The sequence below is a fragment of the Durio zibethinus genome, chromosome 21 (genome assembly GCF_047325235.1).
Source record: "Durio zibethinus cultivar Kanyao isolate XHJ-2024 chromosome 21, ASM4732523v1, whole genome shotgun sequence".
Classification (NCBI taxonomy): Eukaryota; Viridiplantae; Streptophyta; class Magnoliopsida; order Malvales; family Malvaceae; genus Durio; species Durio zibethinus.
The window spans coordinates 18531091-18543775 of record NC_143182.1 but is presented as its reverse complement, the minus strand read 5'-3'; positions in this window follow the sequence as shown (position 1 = coordinate 18543775).

Genomic DNA, 12685 nt, shown 5'->3' with positions numbered 1-12685 from the left:
TGTCGATGAGGAGCATCAACAAAAAATTAAGGCAAAAGGAGTAATCACTTAGAACTTTGTAGAGGATGGTCAACTAGTTGAAAGAGATGAGCAACTTGTAATGCTTTTATTTTCATTTGACACTTTTATACGATAGGCTTTCAATTTTATTCGAAATCTTTTTAGAACTATTGGGTCTTGAATTGCATTTTGATATCGGGCTTTAAAAGCAATTGTTTAAGCTTAAATTTAAAGGCCCAAAAGTTGTTTTTTATTTTTATTTATGGTAAAAAAAACATAAATTTTGATTTTTTTTTAAAATTGTGATTTTATTTAAATATAAAATTTAAAAATTAAATTTGATTTTGATAATTCTTAGGAATCAAGTTTCTACAAAGAAGGAAAAGAAATTTTAACAAAATTTTAATAGATTTAGTTGGAATTAAATTTGTTCAAATAAAAAAGGAATTCAATCCTATAAAGAACAAACTGAATCAACTCAAAAATAGGCAAAATCCAAAAGTAACTAGCCACACACAATCATTAATTTACCTCTTCCCATGCTCCTTTCCAAAGCCAAAAGCCTAATTCCCAAAAACCTAAGTCCCCATCAAACGATCTTAAACCAAAATTCAACAACCTAAGCACAATTGGTAGAAGTAGTTGACAAAAATTTCCCATATCCAACCGATCCCGAATATTCTAGAACCTAGCAAAAATAAAGATTGTGATGATTAGGATTGGTGGTCCAATGGCAATGAAAGGTGACAGTGTGGTGGCTTGAGATTAGAGCAATGGGGTTTTGTATAATGTGAGGAAGAAAGTTTAAACAGCATGGTTTAATAGTAGAGCCAAAATAAAAACAGAAAAAGGAATATGAGAATCATGTAGATGCCACCCAATTGTTTTGGCTCACATCTTGGTATTTTTTTTCTTCCTATTGGTTATTCACTTACTTATTTATTAGGAATGTTTTATGTGGCTTTTTTTTTGCTAAAAAATAATGATTTTTATAAAATTTGGAAAACTGTAAAATTGTTTGTATAATTGTTTTGTATATTTATTTTTAAATTAATTTGTAAGTAAAAAATCTATGAAAATAAATTTTCTTTCTATAAAATATTTAATAAATCCAATGATAGAGTCTTTTCAAGTAAATAATGAATTGATTTTGAATATTCTTGAGGCAAAGAAAATTTCTTTTTGGTGAAAGCTTAAAGACTTTTTTCCAATATTTAAATATTAAAATTAACAAAATCCATCTTTGATTAGAGCTTAGAGAAGATAACATGTAATTAATTAGGTATCAAGTTTGTGTGTTTTGGGGTTGCTAAAACCTTCCCTACACGTAACTGACTCCCGAACCTAGTTCTATTGATGTAGATGAGAACCTATTCTTTATAGGGACCCTTAGTTTAAGCTTAGGATAATCTTAAAAAAGATAGATTCGTATAGGTGGTCAATCATAACTAGATAAAAAATATTGTTGGCAGCTCCATATTTTTGTGCTTAATGGTTAGTATCCCAGACTTGAATGTTATGATAGTTTAGCAACTCCACTGAAGACACATTAGAGAGTCAAGCCATTAGTTAGTTATATGTTATCTTAAGCCTTATTTCGATGGTTTTTTATTATGTGATTATTTACGATTTTTATGTGTACTGATCTATTTGTTTTGTAGTATTTGTTTTTTCATGTGTACTAATCTATTTGTTTGTTTTGTATTTTGTATAGTACTTGATTTGATATATTGGATTTGTGAATAAAAAGGATTGTTACATGCATTTATGCATAAACTCTAGATTCGAGCTTTGTCTTTTCTTTGAAGGGTGTAAGTACCTACACTTTCTGAGATGATAACCTCCATGTGAGTTAGTGAAAGCTCTCACTCAAATTGAACCCTCTCTGTTTAAGCTTATAATGGGTGAGAATTGTGGTGCTTTACTAGTCTATAATGGATGATTATGTGAGGAACAATTTAGGAACTTTTAAATCATTAAGGCCTTTAAACCCTACATGTAAATAAACCTTAAAGATCCAGACCTAAGCTAGAGCCATAGTATTCCCCTTTGCAAAACCCTAAAACATGACATAAATGTCGTAACGGTTTTGTGTCCGTCCGACGAATTTGAAAACAAAATAAAAAATAACGGAGTCACCACCAATCTTTTTTTGGCTAGGTGCGATTGGACACCTATTAAAACATATCTTTTTAATTAATTAAAATTTATTAAAAAGATAATTTTACGGTCTGCGAAACAGTCTGGGTTCGGGAGTCGGTTATGCGTAGGGAAGGATTAACACCCCCATAACATCCGTTAAAAACGGTACCAATTAACAATGTGTTATCCTTTGATTTTGATACAAACAGTCTTATTTTCAGTATTCTAAAAATAATTTCCTTGATTTTTTATTTATTAAAAAAAATTATTCTCGAGAAAAATAAATCAAAACCTTTTTATTGAAATAATTCTTAAAATGTTTCAGTACGTTGGAAAACATTAAAAGAACTCTTTCTCACCTAAAGATTTCTTAAAGCATCTCTACTCGGAATACTTTTAGAATCTCATCTTTGGAGGTTCGAATTTATTTTTTGTAAGAAAATGTCATGTTAAAAAAATATTTATTCTCGAGAAAAATAAATTAAAACCTTTTTATTGAAATAATTCTTAAAATGTTCCAGTACGTTGGTAACATTAAAAGAACTATTTCTCACCTAGAGATTTCTTAAAGCATCTCTACTCGGAATACTTTTAAAATCTCATCTTTGGAGGTCTAAATTTACTTTTCGTAAGAAATTATGTCATGCATGCCATGCAAAATATTTTCATGTTTATGCACACATTTTATTCTCATTCCAAAATTTTATTAATTTTTTAATTTTAATTAAAATTTTGAAGAAAAAGCAATTTAATTATATTGGAGATTTTCTATAAATATTCCAATACGCTGGTAATATTTTACAAAAAATCTTCTCTCCTAGAGATTTCTTAAAGCATCTCTACTCGGAATACTTTAGAATCCCATCATTGGATTAAATTTCCTTTTCCTATATTTTTTATTACTTTAGTATTATTATTAAATTTATTTTTATATAATTGTTTTTAAAGTTTATTAACATAATTACATAAAAAAAAATTTAACCATAATTTCATCAATTAGTCTAATAAATATAAATATTTTAACATACATAAATATTAATAAAATAATATATAAAAAAATTTTAAAAAAATAAAAAAAATATTTTTTTACCTGAACCGGATCAGTCAATGCCCGGTTCAGTTCAGCGGTTTGATCCGACGGTTTGGCTCGATCTGGGCGGTTCAGTACCGATTCGGTTCGGTCTGGGCGGTTCAGTTCTGGTCCAGTCAGATCGGTCAGAGGTTGATGAAGGAAATTGGTTACGGGTCGGGTGTGCGGACCCCGGGTTGGTCACGGGTCGACGCGCGGATCCTCCTTGGCTGAAACGACATCATTTTGGGTCTTTCCCTAAACGACGTCGTTTTGAGTTTTTACTTTACTATATATAACTGAAGGTTTTTTTTGGTTCATTTGGCTTCTGTTTAAAAAAAAAAAAGGAGAGAGGGTGAGAGAGAGCTGGGGGAGAGGTCCATTGACCGGTCATCAGACCATCGCGCCGGCTGCCGTCTGGCTCGTCGTCGACCGTCACTGCCGGTAGTTTTCAATCACCAAAAAATGTCAAAATTCTTTCGGTGGTTCTCTTCGACGCGATCTTTGTAGATCTGGTGTCCTTTTTACCAGAAACAGCCCCGATCGACGTAGATCGGGGCTCAAAATTTCGGTCTCCTTTTTTTTTGTGGTTAAAATCGGCTGATCTTCTTTTTTTTTGTGTAGGTGGCTTTTCTGGTGCTGGGTTCCCCTGCTTGGGGACTGTGATTTTACTTATTTTTTTGTGTTTCTGTAAAAAATTTTTTTGACAGAATCTACCCTTCTTTTTTTTTTTGCCATTTTTTGCCTCATTTTTGCCCTCTGGTCCATTTGCAAATAACAACCTCTATTTATAGAACTTGTTGGGATTCAAATCCCAGATCTTCTGGGATTCAAATCCTTTTCTTCAACTGAAAAATCATGCCTGCTGTTCGTGATTAGCGGCTTGTCGGTGGGTCGTTGAAAATTAGCGGCAGTGATTTTGGACTTTAGGGATTGTGCAATTAATGCACTAGATTTGAATCGAATAAGGATGAAGAAAAAGGAAAAAGAAAAGAAGAAGAAGACAAATGTAGAAACGGGAAAAAAAATAGAAAAAAAAAAAAGAAAAAATTAAATAATAATAATAATAATAAAATAATAAAAAAATGGTGTTTACAGTTGCCCCTCTTTGCCTATTTTTGTGAAACAGGAATAAGGCAAAGACAAATAAACAACCATTTTGCTTGGAAAGATGAAACATTGAGAAAAAAGAAAAAAAAAATTTTTTTTTGGTTCGACAGAAAAGGGCTCCTCTCAACAGAGGTTTAATCGATATTTTTGAAAGTTTAAAAGGTTCCTCTCAGTAGAGGCTCAACAACTTTAAAATCTCATGAAAAGGCTCCTCTTAGTAGAGGCTCAACAGCTTTAAAAGTCTCATCTGGAAAAGCTCCTTTCAGCAGAGGCTCAACAACTTTAAAAATCTTATCTGGAAAAGCTCCTCTTAGCGGAGGCTCAACAACTTTAAAATCTCTTGAAAAAAGCTCCTCTCAGTAGAGGCTCAACAACTTTAAAATTCTCTTGAAAAAGCTCCTCTCAGCAGAGGCTCAACAACTTTAAAATTCTCTTGAATTCTCTTGAAAAAGCTCCTCTTAGCGGAGGTTCAACAACTTTAAAATCTCTTGAAAAAGCTCCTCTCAGCAGAGGCTCAACAACTTTAAAATCTTTTGAAAAAAGCTCCTCTCAGCAGAGGCTCAACGACTTTAAAATCTCATATTAGAAAAGCTCCTCTCAGCAAAGGCTTAACAACTTTAAAAATCTCATCTGGAAAAGCTCCTCTCAGCAGAGACTCAACAACTTAAAAATCTCTTGAAAAAAGCTCCTCTCAGCAGAGGCTCAACAACTTTAAAATCTCTTGTAAAAAGCTCAACAACTTTAAAATCTCTTGAAAAAAGCTCCTATCAGCAGAGGCTCAACAGTTTTAAAATTCTCTTGAAAAAGCTCCTCTTAGCAGAGGCTCAACAACTTTAAAATTCTCTTGAAAAGGCTCCTCTCAGTAGAGGCTCAACAACTTTAAAATCTCTTGAAAAAGCTCCTCTCAGCAAAGGCTCAACAATTTTAAAATCTCTTGAACAAAGCTCCTCTCAGCAGAGGCTCAATGACTTTAAAATCTCATCTTGGAAAAGCTCCTCTCAGCAGAGGCTCAACAACTTTAAAATCTCATCTTGAAAAAGCTCATCTCAGCAGAGGCTTAACAACTTTAAAATTCATCTTGGAAAAGCTCCTCTCAGCAGAGGCTCAAGAACTTTAAAATCTCATCTTGGAAAAGCTCCTCTTAGCAGAGGCTCAACAACTTTAAAATCTCATCTTGGAAAAGCTCCTCTCAGTAGAGGCTCAATAACTTTAAAATTCTCTTCTGTTTTCAAATTTGAGTTCTCATCTTTCAACAAGTAAATTTCCTCTTTTGAATTCCTTTGTTTGATCATTGTCTTTACCAAAATCTTATTTTTTCATTAAGAAATGGAAAATTTCTATCTTGGTTACAACTTTTCATGGATGCATGTACTGAGTGCTCATAATGCAATGCATGTAATGCAATCAAAATCGTTCATTGTAGCAAAAAGGTTCTCGAAATCTCTCGCTTTCGACTTCTTTTATCCAAATTCTTATATGACCAATCTATTCTCAACATCTGACCACAATATATTTTTTTCTTCAAAAGTCTGCAACATCAATGCCTTGTCATGCTTTTCTCATCCTTTTTCATTTGCCTTTGTCAACTTTAAAAGTAATGTTGAGATCTTTCATGTTTATTTTTCTTTTCATCATTTTAAGTTCAAGACAAATGCAATCACACATTTCTCTTATTCACTTGTACGATGAACAAAAATATCAGATAAGGATAAAAGAAAGAATAGGCATTATTTTTAAAGGAAAGATAATATATTTCATATGGTTGGTAACAAGTGCATGTCAAAGTGTTTGAGTTGAAACAAAGGTACCCAAATAATGATCACAAGATAATCATGGACAAAATATTCTCAGATTCTTTCTCTAAAACTAAATCAGATGACTTCTTTGATCATTCAGATTTCGTCAAACTACACTTGCCCCCTGCATTGTGGGATCTTTTCTTGCTGATGCTTCTGTTTCACATCCAAGCTGCCTTTTCAGGTTTTTAGCTTAGATAAGTCATCATCATTTTTTCTCTTTTTTTTTTTACTTTTTTTAAGCAAAATATTTCTTCACAACATCTGAATTTATTGGGGTAGGCAAATTACCTTCGTCCATTTTTGCCAAAATCAATGCCCCATCAGAAAAGGCCTTTTTCACCACATACGGGCCTTTCCAATTTGGTGTCCATTTCCCCCGATTATCAGGTTGATTTGGAAGGATTCTTTTTAGCACTAAGTCTCCTTCCCTAAAGCAACGGGGACGAGTTTTCTTGTCATGTGCTCTCATCATCCTCTTTTGATATAATTAACCATGACAAAGTGCTGACAATCTTTTCTCTTCGATGAGGTTTAACTGTTCATAGTGATTTCGAATCCATTCTGCTTCCTCTAACTCAACCTCCATCAGGACTCTCAGTGAGGGAATTTTTACTTCGACCGGTAGCACAGCTTCCATTCCATATACCAAAGAGAACGGTGTGGCCCCAGTAGATGTTCGGACTGATGTTCTATAAGCATGCAAAGTAAAAGGTAACTTCTCATGCCAATCTTTGTAAGTTTCAATCATTTTCTTCAGGATTCTTTTGATATTCTTATTCGCAGTCTCGACTGCTCCATTCATTTTCGGATGATATGGTGTCGAATTACGATGGTGGATCTTGAACTGAGTGCATACTTCATTCATCATTTTATTGTTCAAGTTTTTGGCAATATCAAAAATAATTGTCTCTGAAAGCCCTTATCTGTATATTATCTCTCTTTTTATGAACTTACATACCACAGATCGGGTCACGCTAGCATATGATGCAGCTTCTACCCATTTGATGAAGTAATCAATCATCACAAAAATGAATCTATGCCCATTCGAAGCTTTTGGAGTGATGAGACCAATGACATCTATGCCCCTCATAGAGAATGACCACGGAAGAGCCAGAACGTGTAATGTTGATGGCGGAGCATGAATCTTGTCAGCATAAATCTGACATTTATGACATCTCTTAGCATAATCAATACAGTCTCCCTCTATTGTCAACCAATAATAGCCAGCCCTCATAATTTATCTAGCCATCATATGACCATTTGCATGTGCCCCACAAACTCCATCATGCATTTTTTTAATAATTTTCTTTGCTTCAGCTGCATTTACACATCTTAAGAGCACTTGATCTCGACCTCTTTTGTAAAAGATATCTCCATCAACGAAGAAAATCATAGCCAATCTTCTGATAGTCCTCTTATCATTTTTTGTTGCATGTTCTGGGTATTGTTGGCTTTTAATGTATTGCATGATATCATGATACCATGGCCTTCCATCAATTTCTTTTTCAACACCTGAGCAATGTGCTGGTACATCTTTCACATCCCGCTTGATGGGTTAGATTTCAGTATTTACATCTATTTTGATCATTGCAGCTAGAGTAGCCAGTGCATTAGTAATTTGGTTTTCCTCTCTAGGTAGATGTTCAAACTGAACTTCTTTAAATTGCTTGACCAACTCAGAGATGTAGTTATGGTATCGAATCAACTTAGAGTCTCTTGTTTCCCATTCACCTCGTAACTGATAGATGACTAGAGCTGAGTCTCCAAACACATCTAACACTATGATATTCTTTTCAATTGCTGCTTGTAGACCCATAACACAGGCCTCATATTCAGCCACATTATTTGTGCAATTAAAATTTAATCTGGCTGTGATGGGGTAATAATGTCCATAAAGAGATATCAAAATTACCCCAATACCATGACCCAAAGCATTAGCAACTCCATCAAAATACATCTTCCATGATTTTTCAACAGGTTCATTTTCTTCAATGGCCATCACATCCTCATCAAGAAAATCTAATTTCATTGGCTCATAATCTTCAACTACACGATCAGCAAGGAATTCAGCTATTGCACTCTTTTTTATAGCCTTTTGAGTCACGTAAATGATATCATATTCTGAAAGCATAACTTGCCACCGTGCTATTCTTCCTGTTAATGAGGGCTTTTCGAAGACATACTTAATAGGATCCAGCTTTGCTATGAGCCAAGTAATGTGATAAAGCATGTATTGTCTAAGCCTTCGAGCTATCCAAGTTAATGCACAACACATCTTCTTTAATGGTGAATACTTTGACTCATAATCAGTGAACTTCTTGCTCAAGTAGTAAATTGCTCGTTCTTTCCTGTCAGTTTCATCTCTTTGCCCCAGCACACATCCCATTGAATTTTCATGCACTGTCAAGTACAAAATCAAAGGTTTTTCTGGCATTGGTGGCACCAACACAAGTGGATTTGATAAGTATTCTTTGATCTTATCAAAAGCTTCTTGGCATTCGTCATTCCATTCTTCAGGATCATATTTTCTGAAAAGCTTGAAAATAGGATCACACTTATAAGTGAGTTGAGAGATGAAGCGAGCAATATAATTTAATCTCCCTAAGAAGCCTCACACTTCTTTTGAGGTATGAGGAGGAGATAAGTTTTGGATGGCTTGTATCTTATCTGTATCAACTTTGATTCCTCTTTCACTGACCATAAAGTCCAATAGTTTTCCTGACTTAGCTCCAAACGTACATTTGGCAGGATTCAACTTCAACTAAAATCTTCTCAATCTATCGAACAACTTTTTAAGATTGACTATATGATCCTTTCTTTCACAAGATTTTACGATCATATCATCCACATACACTTCTATCTCTTTATGCATCATGTAATGAAAAAGAGTCACCATTACTCTTTGATAAGTAACACCAGCATTTTTTAACCCAAAAGGCATAACTTTGTAATAGAATGTCCCTCACATGGTCACAAATGTAGTTTTCTCCATATCATCTCGAGCCATCTTGATCTGATTATAACCTGAGAAACCATCCATAAAGGAAAATGTGGAGTGCCTAGTAGTATTATCCACTAGAGTATCGATGTGAGGTAAAAGAAAGTTATCCTTAGGGCTTGCCCTATTCAAGTCTCGATAATCGACACAAATTCTCATTTTTCCATCTTTCTTAGGAACTGGTACTATGTTGGCTACCCATTCAGGATATTTTACCACTTCTAAAAATCCAGCATCGAATTGTTTCTTTACTTTCTCTTTAATTTTCAGCAACATCTCGGGTTTCATGTGCCTTAGCTTTTGCTACATCGACTTACATTATGGTTTTAAAGGTAACTTGTGCTCTACAATATTAGTGCTGAGTCCTGGCATATCCTGGTAAGTCCACGTGAACACATCTACATATTCTCGAAACAGCTCTTCTAGCTTTTTTCTTTTAACTGGTAAAAGAGATGTACCGACTTTGACCTCTCTTTTATTCTCACCATCTCCCAAATTTACTGATTCAGTAATTTCTTGATGGGATTTAATTGGCTTATCTTCATGTTCTATTAATTTTAACAAATTAAGAGGCAGTGTGTAGTTATCTGAATTTTTCTCATTATCAAGTTCATCAACATGAATTAAGTTTTCAAAATCAAATCCGAGATTATTGCCATGATTATCTTCATGTTCATTGTTTGGGACCCTGCAAAAAGGTAAAATGAAGAGAATATTGGCACACAAAAAATAAAATGGCAAGAAAATGATGGAAAGAAAAGAATGAAAAGTAAAAGATGAAAATAATAGAAGAAATATATATGCATTTTTTAAGTTTTTTATTAAAATGACAAACATAAATACACCATAAAAGATCTCCTAATACTCGTAGAAAGTAATTAGGGATTTAAAGTTTCACATTACTTTTCCAAAGTTTTAAAAACAACAGGCAGCTCTGTAACTTTCTAATTATCCAGCTCAAAATCTGAAGGACAAGGGTACACGAACAGATCTTCACTTCGACTTTTCTTTTCTCCATCATCCACCATTTGAATGGCCAGCTCTAAAAATTTTTCCATAAATCTTGCACTTGGGGCTCCCGATAAATCTGGATAAATGTATCCTTCCGAGTGAAAAGAATCATAGAGGTGTGGAATGATTATGGGCTCTGACTCTGATTTATATCCCTTAAGATTAGCTATCCTCTTATCTCTTTTCTCATTCACCATTCTTACTCTGTCCCCTCTTGTCGGCTTATATCCCAAGCCAAACCTATCTCTCTTTTCATATATGACCGATGGCTTCATAATTTCTTGTAGGTTCTTCCCAAGTCCGGCTTCAGGTCGCCATCCCATCTTGGTAAGCTGTTTGACTGCCATTTTAGTAGTCATAGATAAGTGTGGCGAATACAATTTAGATCCTTCAACTATATATGTTGCATTGGCAATCTTGAAGGATCTATAAGAGCATTCTAAAGCTTCATCTGTTGATTCTACATAAGAAGTGTTTATCGGTTGAGTTACTAATAAATCTTCTTTTCTTGCCACACATGTTAGCTTTTTTTCAACAATGAATTTAACTTTCTGATGTAATGAGGATGGGATAGCACCTGCCATATGGATCCATGGTCTACCCAATAAACAACTGTATGAAGGAGAGATGTCCATAACTTGAAATTTCACATTGAAAATGCATAGGCCAATCTGTAATGGCACTTTTATATCTCCTAGCACCTCTCTTCTGGTTTCATCAAAGGCTCTCACTATCATATGACTAGGTTTCATATAAGATCCATCAACAGAGAGTTTTGCCAGAGTAGTCACAAGCATAACATTAATGGATGAACCATTATCAATCAAAACCTTAGCCATTATATGACTTTTATATTTCACAATAATGTGAAGAGCCTTGGTACTTCCTCTACCTTCAGGAGGAATCTCTTCATCATTAAAAGAGATATAATTTGAAATCGTTAGATTACCAACAAGCTATTCCACATATTCAATAAAAGTATTGTGAGACACATATGCTTGATTTAGCACTTTTAGCAAAGCATTACGATGTGACTCTGAACTGAGCAATAATGACAATAACAAAATTCTAGCTGGCATCTTGTTAAGCTGTTCTACCACGCTATACTCACTATGTTTTATTAACTTTAAAAATTCACCTGTTTCACTCTCAGATACTGGCTTCTGACATTCTTTTTCTAAGGTTGTGTCAAGACCACCCTGACTTTTATTTTTTTCTCCTATCTTGGCTTTCTCTTTTTTAGCTTTTTCTAGAGCCTCTGGGCTATAGCACCTGCCACTTCGAGTTATGCCTCTTACACCCATTATGTTGGCAGCATCTGGGTTGACTACGACATCATAATCATACCTTCAAGGTACTACTTTATCATTCTGATATGAAAAAGGACCAGAAACTTTAATTGTCACCACTAATCGAGATATGGGCTTTTCTTGCTTCAATGTTGGCTTCTCATCATAATAGATAGTTATCGGTCTATGCCCAAACTTATTCTTTGAATCAATGGTAGACACTTTCGCCAACTCTTCTCTCTCTTGGTAAAACTCCATTCGACCCTTATCCATCAATTTTTGCACCTTTTGACGACATTGGTGACAATTCTCGATAGAATGCCCCAGAACACCTTCATGATAATTACAGTTTTCAATTGAGTTAATCACTTCAGAGTAGTTTTGAGGTTCTATTGGCTTCAACATGTCAGTTTTGACCAAGGCTTCAAACACTTTAGTCATAGGAGTTTTGACCTCTTCTATTTTTCTTTTCACATAGCTTGTTTGCCCATCAACCAAAGTATTTATCGATGGTCTGGTATGATTTGGTAGAGGGTTTTCATTGACATTTGGAGTCCCTTATTGGCTGGTATCAAAATTTAATACTTTTTCATTGATTAACCCCTGCATTTTACGCTTCAAAATAGTACAATTCTCAGTAAAATGACCTGGATTCCTGTAGTGATAATCACAATGCGAATTGGGGTCATACCATTTGGGAAACAGAGGTTTCATAGGTTCAACAATGACAGAAGCAAGTAGATGTTTCTCAGTAAGTCTGGGATACAAATCTGTGTATGTCATAAGAATGGGATCGAAAGTGATTTTTTCTTGGGTATTTCTCGGGGCTCTCAAACCAATATTAGGACTAGGTCTCCATCCTGGTCTGATAGGTGCAACGAGATGATTATAAGTGGGTGTCTGAAAGGATGGCTGAAAACGAGGTGGATAAGCTGGTTGTGGTAATGATTGGTATGGTTGATATGAATGAGGGATGGATGTAACATGGTTTACAGAAGGGTAATGGGTTTGGTAGACTGGTGTAGGATAAGGTGTGAAACCTTTGAATTGTTGCCCTATATAGTTCACTGTTTGAGCTTCATTCTCTTTTTTTTTAGGAGCTCCACCTTTTTTTGCTCCACTTGTCTCTCCTGCATCGAGCTTATCATTCTTTATGATATTTTCAATGATCTCACCTGATATCACCATATTTGCAAAGTTCTTGGTTGCATTACCTATCAATCTCTCATAGTACAGTGCTTTCAAGGTGTTCGCAAATAAAATGGTT